This window comes from Impatiens glandulifera, chromosome 1, assembly GCF_907164915.1.
Source record: "Impatiens glandulifera chromosome 1, dImpGla2.1, whole genome shotgun sequence".
Lineage (NCBI taxonomy): Eukaryota > Viridiplantae > Streptophyta > Magnoliopsida > Ericales > Balsaminaceae > Impatiens > Impatiens glandulifera.
The window spans coordinates 21,178,846-21,192,880 of record NC_061862.1 but is presented as its reverse complement, the minus strand read 5'-3'; the positions used below and the strand labels follow the sequence as shown (position 1 = coordinate 21,192,880).

At 31.3% G+C, this 14,035-nt stretch overlaps 1 long non-coding RNA gene across 1 annotated transcript; it reads left to right on the top strand.

The window, feature by feature from the left end:
• The first annotated feature begins 3,496 nt into the window (after window positions 1–3,496).
• On the top strand, window positions 3,497–4,192 carry LOC124919410. Its single transcript, XR_007097574.1, has 3 exons — window positions 3,497–3,631; window positions 3,717–3,794; window positions 4,144–4,192. It is a non-coding gene; the product is annotated as an uncharacterized LOC124919410 (long non-coding RNA).
• The last annotated feature ends 9,843 nt before the right edge of the window (window positions 4,193–14,035 follow it).

The following is a 14,035-nucleotide window of genomic DNA, read 5'->3' as shown; positions in this document are numbered from 1 at the left end:
AGTTTTTTATAACGTGGTCAAAACCTGTTTTCTTTTTAAATAACAAGCATTATTTACTTATACTTCATTTATAATTTAACTAAACCCTAAGCGCACACCACTTATACGAGTGGAGAGGATAGATTCATATAAGGTTTTTGAAGCATTCTGGAGTATCGCCCAACTTCAAGCCCTCATCCCGCTCGCTCGATCGTCCAGTCTAATCTCACTCGCACAACCACCTCGCTCCAATCCATTAATCAATCAACGAAGATCAAGATATTTGATTCCTTCAGATCTCTCAAGTATATCTAGAGGAAGTTAGGTAAGTTTCTACCGCTTTCATCTTCTCGTATTAATGAGCATTTTCAGTTGGTTGTTGATGAAATTTGTCTATTGTTTCCATAACTCACTTCATTGTCCAGAAGATGACACGCTTCACCTAATTTTCAGCTTTGTTCTCACACAATCTATATGTTGATTTTTTTCTCTAAACTAACTTTATTTCAATGGCAGTTCTGGTTGTAATCATCCCGAAGATCTGCAATATCTAAATATCCTATGGTTTGTCATTTAATTGAGTTTCAAAGTGCAGATTTTGTACTGAAACTGATCTTTTTATCCGCTAATTTAATCTCTATAAATTTAATAAATGTTCGTCTCTTTTTTCCATTATTATAGATTGTCTTTACTTGATGTGCTTATACTTGTGGATGCGAATCTTCTGAAATATATACCTCACATGTGTGTTTGTATGTTGATTCCTGCTTCATTTGTAACTCTGCAACATTGTTAGTCTTCATATTTTTAAATAAAAGTTCTTATTTGTTTGTTTTCGTTATAAACACCTAATGGGAACACAAGCTTTATGATCATTACCTTTTATTTCTTTTCTTTTCCTTATAATATTTTGATTACTTTGCATAATTGATGTGCAAGTAAGGAAAAAACAGAGTTCACGTATTCTTGTTACTGATACAATGATTTGGTTTATAGAAGGAGATAAATAACTTTGATTACTTTTAACTAGGAGCAATTTTTGTTGCTGAAATTTATTTAATGCGTTTTAGTTGACAACCTAAAGTAAAGTGGTCTCAAATGAAAGATAAAGTTTATATTCAACTGTCAAATTCATAAATTCTAAAACTAATATTGATCTTGAAAGAGTTTTTACATTCTATGGTACTACATGAGCTGAGATCCTTTATATTGAATTAAGATTGGATCTTTTCGGCAAGGTTAATGTAAACATATAATAACAGTTAGTTGATTCTAGCTCATTATATATAACTTTTTGTGCTATTTTTATTTTTGAAACAAATTAATCTCTTTTAAATGGTTATATTATGAAGATCTTAGGGATGATAAGTAATTCTTCATCAACCATCATGTTGTTCCCTCAACACAACTCAGGTTTAAGAAAAGATCGCAATACAATTGGGTTAATAGGCCTGATGGTTACTTTATTTGTTTGATCTTTTATAATGAATAAAATGTGCTGGGTATATATGAGTTAAATAAATTATTTGTTCTGTCCAGTTTTCCTATAAATTTTGCAATGTCTTTTACATAATTTCTTATGAAGCTCTATGTTATTTTTGTTTGTCTTCTTTTCTTTACGTTTGACATAATACATTTGTCTTCATTGATAATTCTGGTCTTTTGTTACAAACAACTTCCCTGGTCCATTGTCATCTGAAAATTAGTAACTTACTAAAATTAGAACAATTGTAAGTGCCTTCCATCTTTTGTATTTCTTTGTTAGATAGTCATCTTTTGTTAGAATGTTTCTAATTCTAATTGGAAGTAGATGCACTTAATGAATTCTAGTTGGGGAAAGATGACAATTATTAATTGTTATTGTACTGTGATATCGTTTGGCATTAGATAATAATACAATATTAAAAGTTAATGTATATTTTTGAATGTATAGTTGAAACTAGATTCAAATATTTGTTAAAATTCAATTAACGAAAATAAAGACTGAACACTAAATTTAACTTTCTTTCTCTTACTGTTCATTCTCATATCTTCTAGATTACATAATAATAGTATATACAGGTACATATGGATAAGAACTCAAGTTATGTTTGTGAATGTTTTGAACTCTTTTGAGGTCATCAATTGACTGTTTTCTTACTATTTATGCTTAGATTTCTTTTGTTTTAAATTGCATCATTTTTTAGGTTAAGATGATTATAACAGATTGAGGACTTTGACCTATCAAGGGGAAGACGTATTTGTCTCTACATTCTCGTTGGTTAACCGAGCAAGCAATGAGAACATACTGAAAAAGGTCTGTTTAGTGTTGGAATTCATACAATTTAATTATACAAATGAACTGTTTTAAAGAAATATACTATAATTTCCATGGTAGTGGCTTCCTGAACTTTAGCATTTTGCACCTCGAGTGCCAATTAGACTAGTTGGAATCAAATTGGGTAAGTCATATTCAATTATTTGTTATTGATAAATCACATTTTCAGGTGGGGCTCACCATTTCATCCATACATATTCACATACTAACATACTAACTAACTTCAACTTTACCTATTTTTCATGGTTTTCAATTTTTTTTGTCATTTCTATCCATAATTTCAACATTTAAGTGATCATTTTCTTTTGATTCTGCTGGTTGTGATATATAATCACCACCTCTATATTCACTATTAGTTTTCAACTATTTGCATACAGTGGGAGGATAAATGTTACTTGGCTGACCATCCTGGCTTGGTGTTGGTTTCCACTACATAGGTGTGTCAATTTTAATATCTAAGTTGTGTAAGAAACTTTGTTATGATAGTTTTGGTTTTGTGTTCTTCATTTCATTAAATTCTACATGTTTTATATATATTTGTTTTTTAATCTTTCCGATAATACTGGTATTATTATTAATCTCGGGAGAAATGAAATGTGAGTTTATTTGTATCAAGTTATTCAACTGTTTTGGTATTAAAATATGATCTAAGGAATAATAATTTAATTGAAATTGATTTTGGCCAAGAATACAAAAAAGAACGTGTTGATTTCAGGTTCTTCTATTTCAATTGAATTTTACTTTTTTTTTGTTATATAGTTGTTAATTTGATAATTTTACTATCATCACATTCATTGTTGGATCATTGGATGAGATTGCTAACAAAATTATAGATCGATTGGATTGACATTATTGGATGAGATTGCTAACCATTGCTTATCTTTCTTTCTCATATGTCTTATTTTGTTCTTCCCTAGTTTGAAGTAATAATGCAGGTGTAATGGCTCCTTAATTCACGCTTTCCCAAGACAATATTGAACTACAATTTTCCACCAATCATTTAGGTTTGTGTCCAACTTGTATTGATTGTAGTTTGTGATTTTGGTTCAATCTAAATCCACATCTGAATGAGAAATCTGCTAGAAAATTTCAGAATAAATCTTATCTTTTTTTGTTTAGGTCATTTCCTATTGACAAATGAGGTGTTGGAGATCATGAAGAAGACAGTTCGTGATAGCCAAAGAGAATGAAGGGTTGTTAATGTCTCCTTTAAAGGTCATATGTTAATGTACAAGAATAGATTCCATTTTGATAATCTCTAAATGTCACAGATCGGAGAACATTGATGCATTGGAGACAATAAAAGGATTGTTGGATGCCCTAATTGTGAAGATGGTGAGTTTTCGTTGTTTTGTTATCAAAATTGGGCTGTAGAAAAATAAACTTTATTTAGTGATGATAACATTTTTTCTGTAAACAGAAGATGAGCATAATGTTGTTTAGTTTTGGCTAGTGAAACGAAAGCCACGCGAATTCCCTGTCTACTCAGTACTTTGAGGTGAGTCTTTTATTATTCTTCAAATCATTATTTACTGTAGAAAGTAGTGACCATGGTGATGAATATGATGGGGTGATCTTTTTCCAACTTGTATGTCTAAAAGTCCTTTACAGTATTGGTATGTAATTAGTGTTTACACAAAATTAGATTTAAAATGCAGTAGACTCAAAACTCTTTTTAACTTAATTTTATTTGTGTTTTAAATTAGATTGAATTGAGTTTGAATTTGACTTAATTGTGATTCATATGATTGAACATGATTATGACTATATTGAATAAATTATAGTATTCTATTGATGATAGGGTACTGATGATGTTATCTTCTCATTCATTATTTGATATTTGACAGGTTTTTAGCAAGTGTTTGGGAAGTCAACTAATTTGATGATTATGCAGGGAGATTTTTGAGAAATAAATGGAGAGTACATGCTCAAACTTATATTTGATGTATTTTATTTTTATTTTATAAAATTGAGAAATAATGTTTGTATTTTATAGAAATATTATGTAGGTTTGTTTTAGTAATATGAATATTTAGTTTTACTAATAACAAATCTTGTTTCAAGATATTTGAAATTTTTTCATTCATGTTAAATTTAGTAAATTATAAAATAAATTAGTAATTGTTTTAAATTAATGTAATTACTCTTTAGCGACAGTATATAATTCCCTTAGCCACTTCTTTAGCAACAATATTCTTTTACTGTAGTCAACCAATAGCGACAGTATATGCTCCTGTAGCCTCATTTTTAGCTACGGAAGCAATAGCGTCGGTTGGCGACAGGTATGATTACTGTGGCTATTAACCTTTAGCGACAGTACATCGAGCAATAGAGACAGTATTTCCTGTCGCTGTTGCTCTGTTTTTTACTAGTGTTAGTAGGGTCGTCTGTTGCATATATATTTTAATCGTATTGGTGACCATTTTTTAAATCGATATTTATTTTATTCTTTACAGCAAATGAAATGATATTGTCAAATTTGGAGGTCTTATTTTTCTTATAAGTAGACTTTGGAATTTATCTTTAATCTGGAGGCCCTTTTACATTTATCTTCTAATTATTCTATAGGTATTTTTTTTTTGTTATTTTGACCATATTTGTATATGGTCATTTATCATTTGACAAAACTTTTTCGACGTTACCAATCCTCAGTCAAAGATAAATTTTACCGTCGGTCATAATTCTAGGTAGGAATTCTTCTAACACCTTACCTTGCCTTCTTCTACCCCGCTTAATTGGTTTACTCGTTTGTTATCCTTAAAAACTCATTATTATTAAATTCAAATGAGTTCGTTCTTGTAGTTACCCGGAAGAAATCACTTGATTTGTGGATTAGTTCTTAATTTTTGCAAATTTATATTTTCTAACGTTTAGATTTGATTTTTTAAATGTTATTTTTCTTATTATTTTTAAATTAATAATTTATTTAATTTAAAGTGAATTAATTCTTTGTTAGAAAAAGAAAAAAAAAATATAACTTCTCTTATTTTAATGGAAATTAGTTTTCACTCTAATTCAATTTTTAATATTAAATCATGGATCGGGTCGAAAGGAAGAGAGAGAGAATCAGAACCCGTATTTATTTTCGGGTTCATCAGAAGCACTCTATAAAACTGAATGAAGAGAGGCGCTATTGAGTGAATTTCCGCTTCACTCCGTTTTATAAATCTACATGGCTTTATTTTTTTATTTATGAAAAACCACTAACACATTAATGTAAAGACCTTTAACCGTTTAGGTAAAAACATTTATTCTTAATGTATACCATACTAAAAAATTATAAATGCCGAAACAAGCGCTAACTAGTGAACATTGCTTCACTATGTATTTTCAGCGCTTAAATGGTGTAACAAGCGTTACCTAATGAATCTTTCTTTATTTTTATTTACCGCGCTAATAGAAGTAGTGAAACAAGCGCAACCTAGTGATGCCTGTTTCATGTCTATTTACAACGCTAATAGGAGGAGTGAAATAAGCGCTACCTAGTGATGCTTGCTTCATTTCTATTTACAGCGCTAATATGAGTAGTGAAACAAAAGCTACCTAGTGATGCTTGATTCATTTTGATTTATTGCGCTAATAGGAGTAGTGAAACAAGCGTTACTTAGTGAAGCTTGCTTCATTTTTATTACACCGCTAATAGGAGGATTGAAACAAACTTCATTTCTGTTTACAACGCTAATATGAGTTAATTTATGTGAATTTAACTTCACTCACTGAAGGAATAAAAATAAAATTTTCCCACTGCAATCCCACTATTCACTTTCTCTCTCAACGATCATTCTTCAACTTCAAACCCTATTACTATTCTTCTACGCTACGAAGATTTTTTGCAAAAATGTCACAAAACAACGACAACAACATGCTTGTGGAAGTATCTAACGCCTGAGAAATCGTCTTGGCGGTATGAACAACATTAACGAAATTGTCCCTATATCCAACAACAATGCCAACGATAAATCGGAGAGGTAGTTTATTTTGATTAATATTGTGTTTATAGTATTTTCATTAGTATTACACCAGTTTATTTTATTTCATTTATAAATTATTGATTTTTCTTCTCTTACTGAAAATTTGTTTTGTATGGTAATAAGGAATCAATATGAAAGGAAGAGGAAGACGAAGTCATCGAAAACTGATGAATCATTGTCTATTCTCGCTTCTACAACTACATCTCTCGATCAAGAAATACCAAATCTCCCTAAAACCCAAAAAAAGAATGTAGTATTTAAAACAAGAACATCCCCGAGTGGCCTTTTTAACATGATTCAAAAACTTAGTGAAGAAAAGAAGGAAGTTACGAAGGAAATTAGGTTTGGTTCTCTTCTTACATTGGGTGTCTCCAAGTGCTCTGTTCATTTTTCCAAACACGTAGTGAGAATTTTCGACCCTGAGAAGAGTTCTCTGGTAATGGCCAACGGTGATCAAATCCTTATCAATGAAGACATTGTCTAGTCCGTGCTCAACCTCCCTAGAGGGCTAATGGACATAGTTGAGTCCAATGGAATGGACATACATGACCCTGATTTTTATGCATTCTTGAGGGCTTGGAGGGTAAGATGGGGCGGAATAGAATCAACTTTAAGCTCCTAAAACAAATTCTATGATAACGACGATATTTAGTAAAACAAGTACAAACAACGATTTCAAAGTTGACTTCGTTGTCTTTGTTGTCTCAAGTTTTTTATGTGTAGTTCAAAATTCACGATGTAGGTAAAGATTTTTTCAAATATATTATATATATATTTGTATTTGTGAATACTTACACATGTATTATATTAATTCAGGTTCAAAATTATCAAATTCTTAATGGATGTTGAGAACATAAAGAATCTTAATTGATGCAAATTCACACTGCGATGATTGGTTGAAAGTGCCCGAAAATAAATAAACAATCAAGAAAAAAATAAACAATCCTATTTTGATGGACCTCTAACCTTTTTATTGGTAAATATTCTATTAACTTATAAGTACTCTATTGTTTATATTTTATAGATATTAAGTATTCACTAACATGTTTCCCTTTTATTTTAGTTATGCTACCTACATAGTGATGTTGTAAATGGTGTACGGCATCCTTATCAGAGGTATTTTTAATTATCTCTTGCTGGAATGACACCATATTTTTAGAGATCAGCATGCTAGAATCTTGAGCAAGTGGTTTTGGACGTGGGAGGGCCAGGGTAGCGTGCCCACCACTTAATGAAAATCAACCTGAGATTCCAGTTAATTATTTGGAATTAGCTGTACTTGAGATTCCAATTAATTTTTTTGGAATTACCTAAACACGAGATGATGGATTTAGATAATCCAACAAACAAAGAAATTGTATTGAATTAACAAATTTACTTACATTTGTATATACTTTCATATCTTTGAGACTGATAAACTACTCTGATTTTAATCTACATATGTTAACATCCAAAGTCTCCAAAACTTTTAAAGATATGGCATATCAACTGATATATCTAGAAGGCGAGTTGGAAAAACTCAGCATCGATCCTACACCTATTTTTGAGGCCGGTATCCTGAATTTAAGAAAGTTAGAAGTGTACAAAAAACACTTTAAAATGAATGAAGAGGGTTGTGTAAATAGGAAGATCATCCAAATGTGACAATTGAGGACACTTTATATAGTGAAGCCGTTAAAATAAATAGTCCCTTAATTGAAGACCCTCCAAAGGCTGCAGATGCGGACAATGAAGATAGTCCACCACACTCTATTACTTGGGATTATTTCAGCGAGGAATCTGAAGCTTATGAAGATGATCAAAATGAGGGGGATGCTTCAATATTAAAGACTATCCGAAGAGAAAAATTCGCAAAATTCAGGTGCGCCTTCAATCCTCATACATGAAAATCGAGGCCAATAAGTTGGGAAAAATAACAAATAAGGAACAATGATTGGCCGATTTAGTTTTTTCGGAAGAACTCGATCAAAGATAAGTAAAGATTTCCTCAAATTAAAATAACAAAGTAGTGTATGTTCTAAATCAATGTTCTTTGTAGTGAGGTACTCTTCGATGGCTCACCCAATGTAATACGTGCACTATTTCAATCAATGAGAGAAGAAAAAGAACTTGCCAGTGAAGTAGTGGACGCTTGGGCCCATATTTTGAACACAAATTTTAGGAGGGTAGCAAGGCATGAAAAATGAATAATTTGCTTTTCTACAATACTCTATGTAAGTGCTTCACTTGTTTTTGTTCTATGTATTATGCTCAATGTTCATGATATTGATAATTTAGAATTTATTTACAGGTTATGATGGTACATGATTACACATCATTTGAGTCTACACTTAAGGAAGAGATTGTGAAGTTTAAAATAACATAAGAAGACATCAACAATGCTTTCCTTGTATGTAAACCCTTCAAATAAGAATACATCATGAAATAAAATAAAGTTGCTTGTAAAATGAAGGAAATGAAGGATGCAAGCCATGAACAAAAAATTCAAATTATTTTATTATTGATCAATACAAGTGAATGACTTGTATTGTTATTTCACTAGTATTTACAGCGCAATAAAAGTGAAGATCGTTTCAATACACTATAAACAGAAACAACTTATAGTATTAAAGAAACAAACACAAAGTATATCTCTCATCATTATTATCGTTGATGTTTATTTGTTCCTAAATATTAACAAGAACACAACATTTTTAGTCAAGTTGTCAAAAAACAAAACATAACAGAACTTGAAGAAAATAAAATAGAAATTTTGAAAAACGTACCATTGTCAACCTAGAATCCTGAAGAAAATAATGGCTTACTGAGGAGTTTGTTTGTTGCGATAAATCGTGAAATATGAATTTTTCGGCAAAAATAAGTTAATTTCTACTTCACCGGAGCTTGTTTTGGCTAAAACATAGAGAGATAGAAATAAATTCGTACAAAAGCAGCTGCTAGCATGGACATGTCAGTGAAATGATGAAGATAGCTGAGGTGAGGTGAGTGGTTAGGTGACTTAACGGAAATTATTGTTATTATAATTAAATTAATAACATAATTAAAAATTAATAATAATGTAAAGCGCTTGATAGTGAAGATTGCTTCATAGTGTAAATACAACTAAATCGCTTGATAGTGAAGATTGCTTCACAAATCTTAACAATTTAAAAACATGTATAGTGCTTGATAGTGAAGATTGTTTCACAAATATTAACAGTTGAAAAACATGTATAACGCTTGATAGTGAAGATTGCTTCACATTTTATTTATAGTGTAAATACAACTAAAGCGCTGCATAGTGAAGATTGCTTCTCATGGTATTCACATGTCTTTAGAAGGATTTACATGAACATATACATACTTTTACATAATAGTATAAATAATTTTACATTTATGTATAAATGACTGTGCATGATTCTTTCAGGCATATAATTTAGTTTTCAAGGATTACAGGTCGTAACTACTGTGTTATCTCCAAATTTGATAAACATTTTCATATTAAAAACTCATTTAATTGTTCATCTATTAAATGAATACTATGAAATAAACAAACTACAATATTAAGAACAAAACAAATGTCATATGAAATCATCAATTTAGGAATGAAAATATTTAGTATTGTTAACAAGAAGTCAAAACAAGGAGAAACAAAATTAAGTAAGCATAGGCTGCAATTCATAAGCAATAATAGATTCAATCAACCATTTGTGAGAAATAACATGTTCATCCAATAATGATGATATATCAACCATAGTTTCAAAGAACCAATTGTTAGGAAAAACATGATAACCCATTTCTAAAGCCCTCTCTTCATTCATCGTGCTATCTATCTCCATGTATACTATTATAGTTTTGTCGTCTCAACTGGTTTTTCCATTTCTTTAGTGTTACCTTCTCTAGCAATTACCAACCCTATAAGATTCTGTTTATAAGCTATGATGAATTCCCCTACAAAAATAAAAGTGTAATTGTCGAATAGTTTTGACAACTGAAAAACAAACACAACAATTTCAGTTTTCAACTCACATAATCAAGGTACATAGAGGAGGAATCAGATCAAACTTATATTGTTCAAATACCGAAGTCTGCCAGCTCTAGGACCGCCATGGGCCCCATGATTATCTTGCTTAACCTCAAACGGTTCCTCATCAACATATTTTTTTGCTTTCATTGATGATTTTATCCCTACACATTTTTATTATTATTTAGTTTTCTATATTTAAAAATAAAATGAAACAAATCGTGTTAAGAGAGACTCACAATCAATTGTAAGGACCCATCTCCCATTCAATATTGTCTTGAATACTTTGAGAGTTCGGCCGCATGCACCATTTGCATCAGTGTAAGTTATAACATGAGTAACATTATCTCTCTACCTCATAGACACCCTTGCACCGCAAGTGCGAGCAAATTACACCATCAACAATTGTGTCAAACAATAATATTATCTCTTAGAAGAACATAGTTATTACATTCAAAACTTACATAATATGGACATGGTTAGTAGAGAGAATAGTACATTATCTTCACTAGATAATTGATTGGGACAAAAAATACATTCCTTGCCTATAGTAATTGGGACGATTTCGTTATTTGTTGCATGCATATTAAAAAAAAGTGTTTTATTTTTTACAAAAAGAACTTTTTCCAACATCATAGTAGGCTTTCGTAGAAATAATATACAAAACTGAAGTAGGGTTTCCTAAATACAAACGATTTCATTGAACGTAACATTTTCGGAGTAGGGTTTCCTAAATATTAACATTCCAACATAATGACCTCATTGTGCGTACGTAGGGTTTAGAGTTTACGGTTTAGAGTTTAAGGTTTTAGGTTTAGGGTTTGTGGTTTTATAAATATAAACAAAAGTTAACGATTTTGTTGTACGTACCATTTTCGAGACTAAGCTAAAGAGTTGTTTACGGTAAATATGTTTGATGTAGAGTCCCGTGACAGAGCGCCAGATTCGAATCGCCGTGAAAGAGGAAGCTGAAGCTTGAAGAGAGAGATTAATCGAAAGGAAGTAAAATTTTTTAATAATATTATAATTTATATTATAAATTACGATTGAAGCGCAACCACGTGAAGCAATCAAACGTACACGCGTGAAGCTATTACAATTATAAATAGAAATAAAGCAAACTTCACTAGGTAGCGCTTGTTTCACTCCTATCCGCGCTGTAAATATAAATGAAGCAAACATCACTAGGTAACACTCATATTCACACTGTAAATAGAAATGAAGCAAGCATCACTATGTAGCGCTTGTTTCACTCATATCCGCGCTGTAAATACATAGTGAAGAAAGCATCACTAAGTAGCGCTTGTTTCACTCCTATCCGTGCTGTAAATACTTAGGGAAGCAATCTTTACTATTAGAGCTATAATCACTAATATAAGCGCTGTAAATAAATATCTAGCGAAACAATCTTCACTAGTTATCGCTTGTTTCACTCATATAAGCGTCGTAAATACCTAGTGAAAGAATCTTCACTAGTTAGAGCTTGTTTCACCCTTTTTAATTCTCCAATAAGATTTACATTAAGATATAAATGTTTGTATATGAACGAATAAAGATTTTTACATTAATGTGTTATTGGTTTTAGATTAACGTTTATATATATAAATATTTAATATTTAATAATATAAAATATAAAATAATTAAAACAAATCATTTAAATATCTTTTCAATAAATTTAAAAATATGTTGTTATATATATTTAATATATAATTATATAAATGATGAAATAATTTGTACAAATCAATTTAAATATCTTTCCAATACATTTAAATATATGTTGTTATATATATATATATATATTTAATATATAATTATATAAATTATGAAATAATTTGTACAAATTAATTTTAATATATCATAAATAAATTTATATAAATTTAATATATAATTATATAAATTATGAAATAATTTGTACAAATTTATTTCAATATATCACAAATAATTTTTTTAATAATTCATACAAATTAATTTAAACTAGCATGAATCCCATGCATTTGCACGGATGAGAATATATATAATATATATATATATATAAAATATTATTTATTTAAAAATATTTTAGATAAAATTAAGTTTTCTTTTAAACTTAATATTAATTTATATTTTATCCCTTCGGCACCCACTTAACCCTCAATTGACCCTTATTTTGTGACTCATACTTTTTTATATGCAATTTTTATCTCTTTGGCAAATCACCCACCAATCTTAGTCCACCTCAATTGATGACACACATCTTATATATTGTCAAACTCAACCACTAACCATTCAATTGACCTTCATCTTGTGACTCACACTTTTTCATATGACTCTTTATTCCATCGGCAAACCACCCATTGACCTTAATCTTGTGACTCACACTTTTTCATATAACTCCATCCCTCGACAAACCACTCACCAATCTTAGTCAATCTTTTTCTACTTCCACTTCAACAAATCAACAACCAATCCCCCAATTGATCACAAACTTCTTATCCAACATCAAACCAACCACTATCCAACATTCATCTCGTGACCTCACACTTTCAAATGCTCGTCAAACCAACCATTAATTTCAACCTCACACTCGACAAACCACCCACCACCCGACTTCCATCTCGTGACCTCACACTTTTAAATGCTCGTCAAACTCAACCACTAACCCTTCAATTGACCCTCATCTTGTGACTCACACTTTTTCATATGCATCTTCTATCCCTTCGGCAAACCACCCACTAAACCTAATCTTGTGACTCACACTTTTTCATATGCCTCTATACCTCAACAAACCACTCACCAATCTTAGTCAGCCTCTCTTTTACTCTCACTTCAACAAATCAACAACCAATCCCCAAATTGATCACGAAACCTCTTATCCAACGTCAAACCAACCATTAACCACCATCCGAAATTCATCTCGTGACCTCACACTTTCAAATGCTCGTCAAACCAACCATTAATTCCAACCTCACACTCGACAAACTACCCATCACCCGACCTCCATCTCGTGACCTCACATATTCAAATGCTCACCACACCAACCACTAATTCTGACCTCACACTCGACAAACCACCTACCACCCAACCTCCATCTTGTGACCTCAAACTTTCAAATGCTCGTCAAACCAACCACTAATTCCGACGTCACTCTTTCAGATGCCCAAACCAACCAATAATTCCGATCTCACACTTTCAGATGCTTATCATTTGTTTAAAAGTTGTGCCACCATATATTATAGTCAAGAATACATCGTTGAAAATATAAATTTTCATGTTTTGGGATTCGAAACCTAGTCTTCCGCATAAAATGTGAACACTTAAACCGCTAGATCACTTATGATTTTTGAAATAATTTTATTATTTTCTGTATGCATATATATTTTGTATTTAATATTTATTACGAATTAGTTAACCACCACCTGACATTCATCTCGTGATCTCACACTTTCAAATGCTCGTCAAACCAACCATTAATTCCAACCTCACACTCGATAAACTAACCACCACCCGACCTCCATCTCGTGACCTCACACTTTTAAATGCTCGCCAAACCAACCACTAATTCCGACGTCACACTCGACAAACCACCCATCACCCGACCTCCATCTCGTGATCTAACACTTTCAAATGCTTTTCAAACCAACCATTAATTCCGACATCACATTCGACAAACCACCCACCCACCACCCGACTTCCATCTCGTGACCTCACACTTTCAAATGATCGTCAAACCAACCACTAATTCCGACCTCACGCTCGACAACCCAGTCAAGAATACATCGTCGAAAA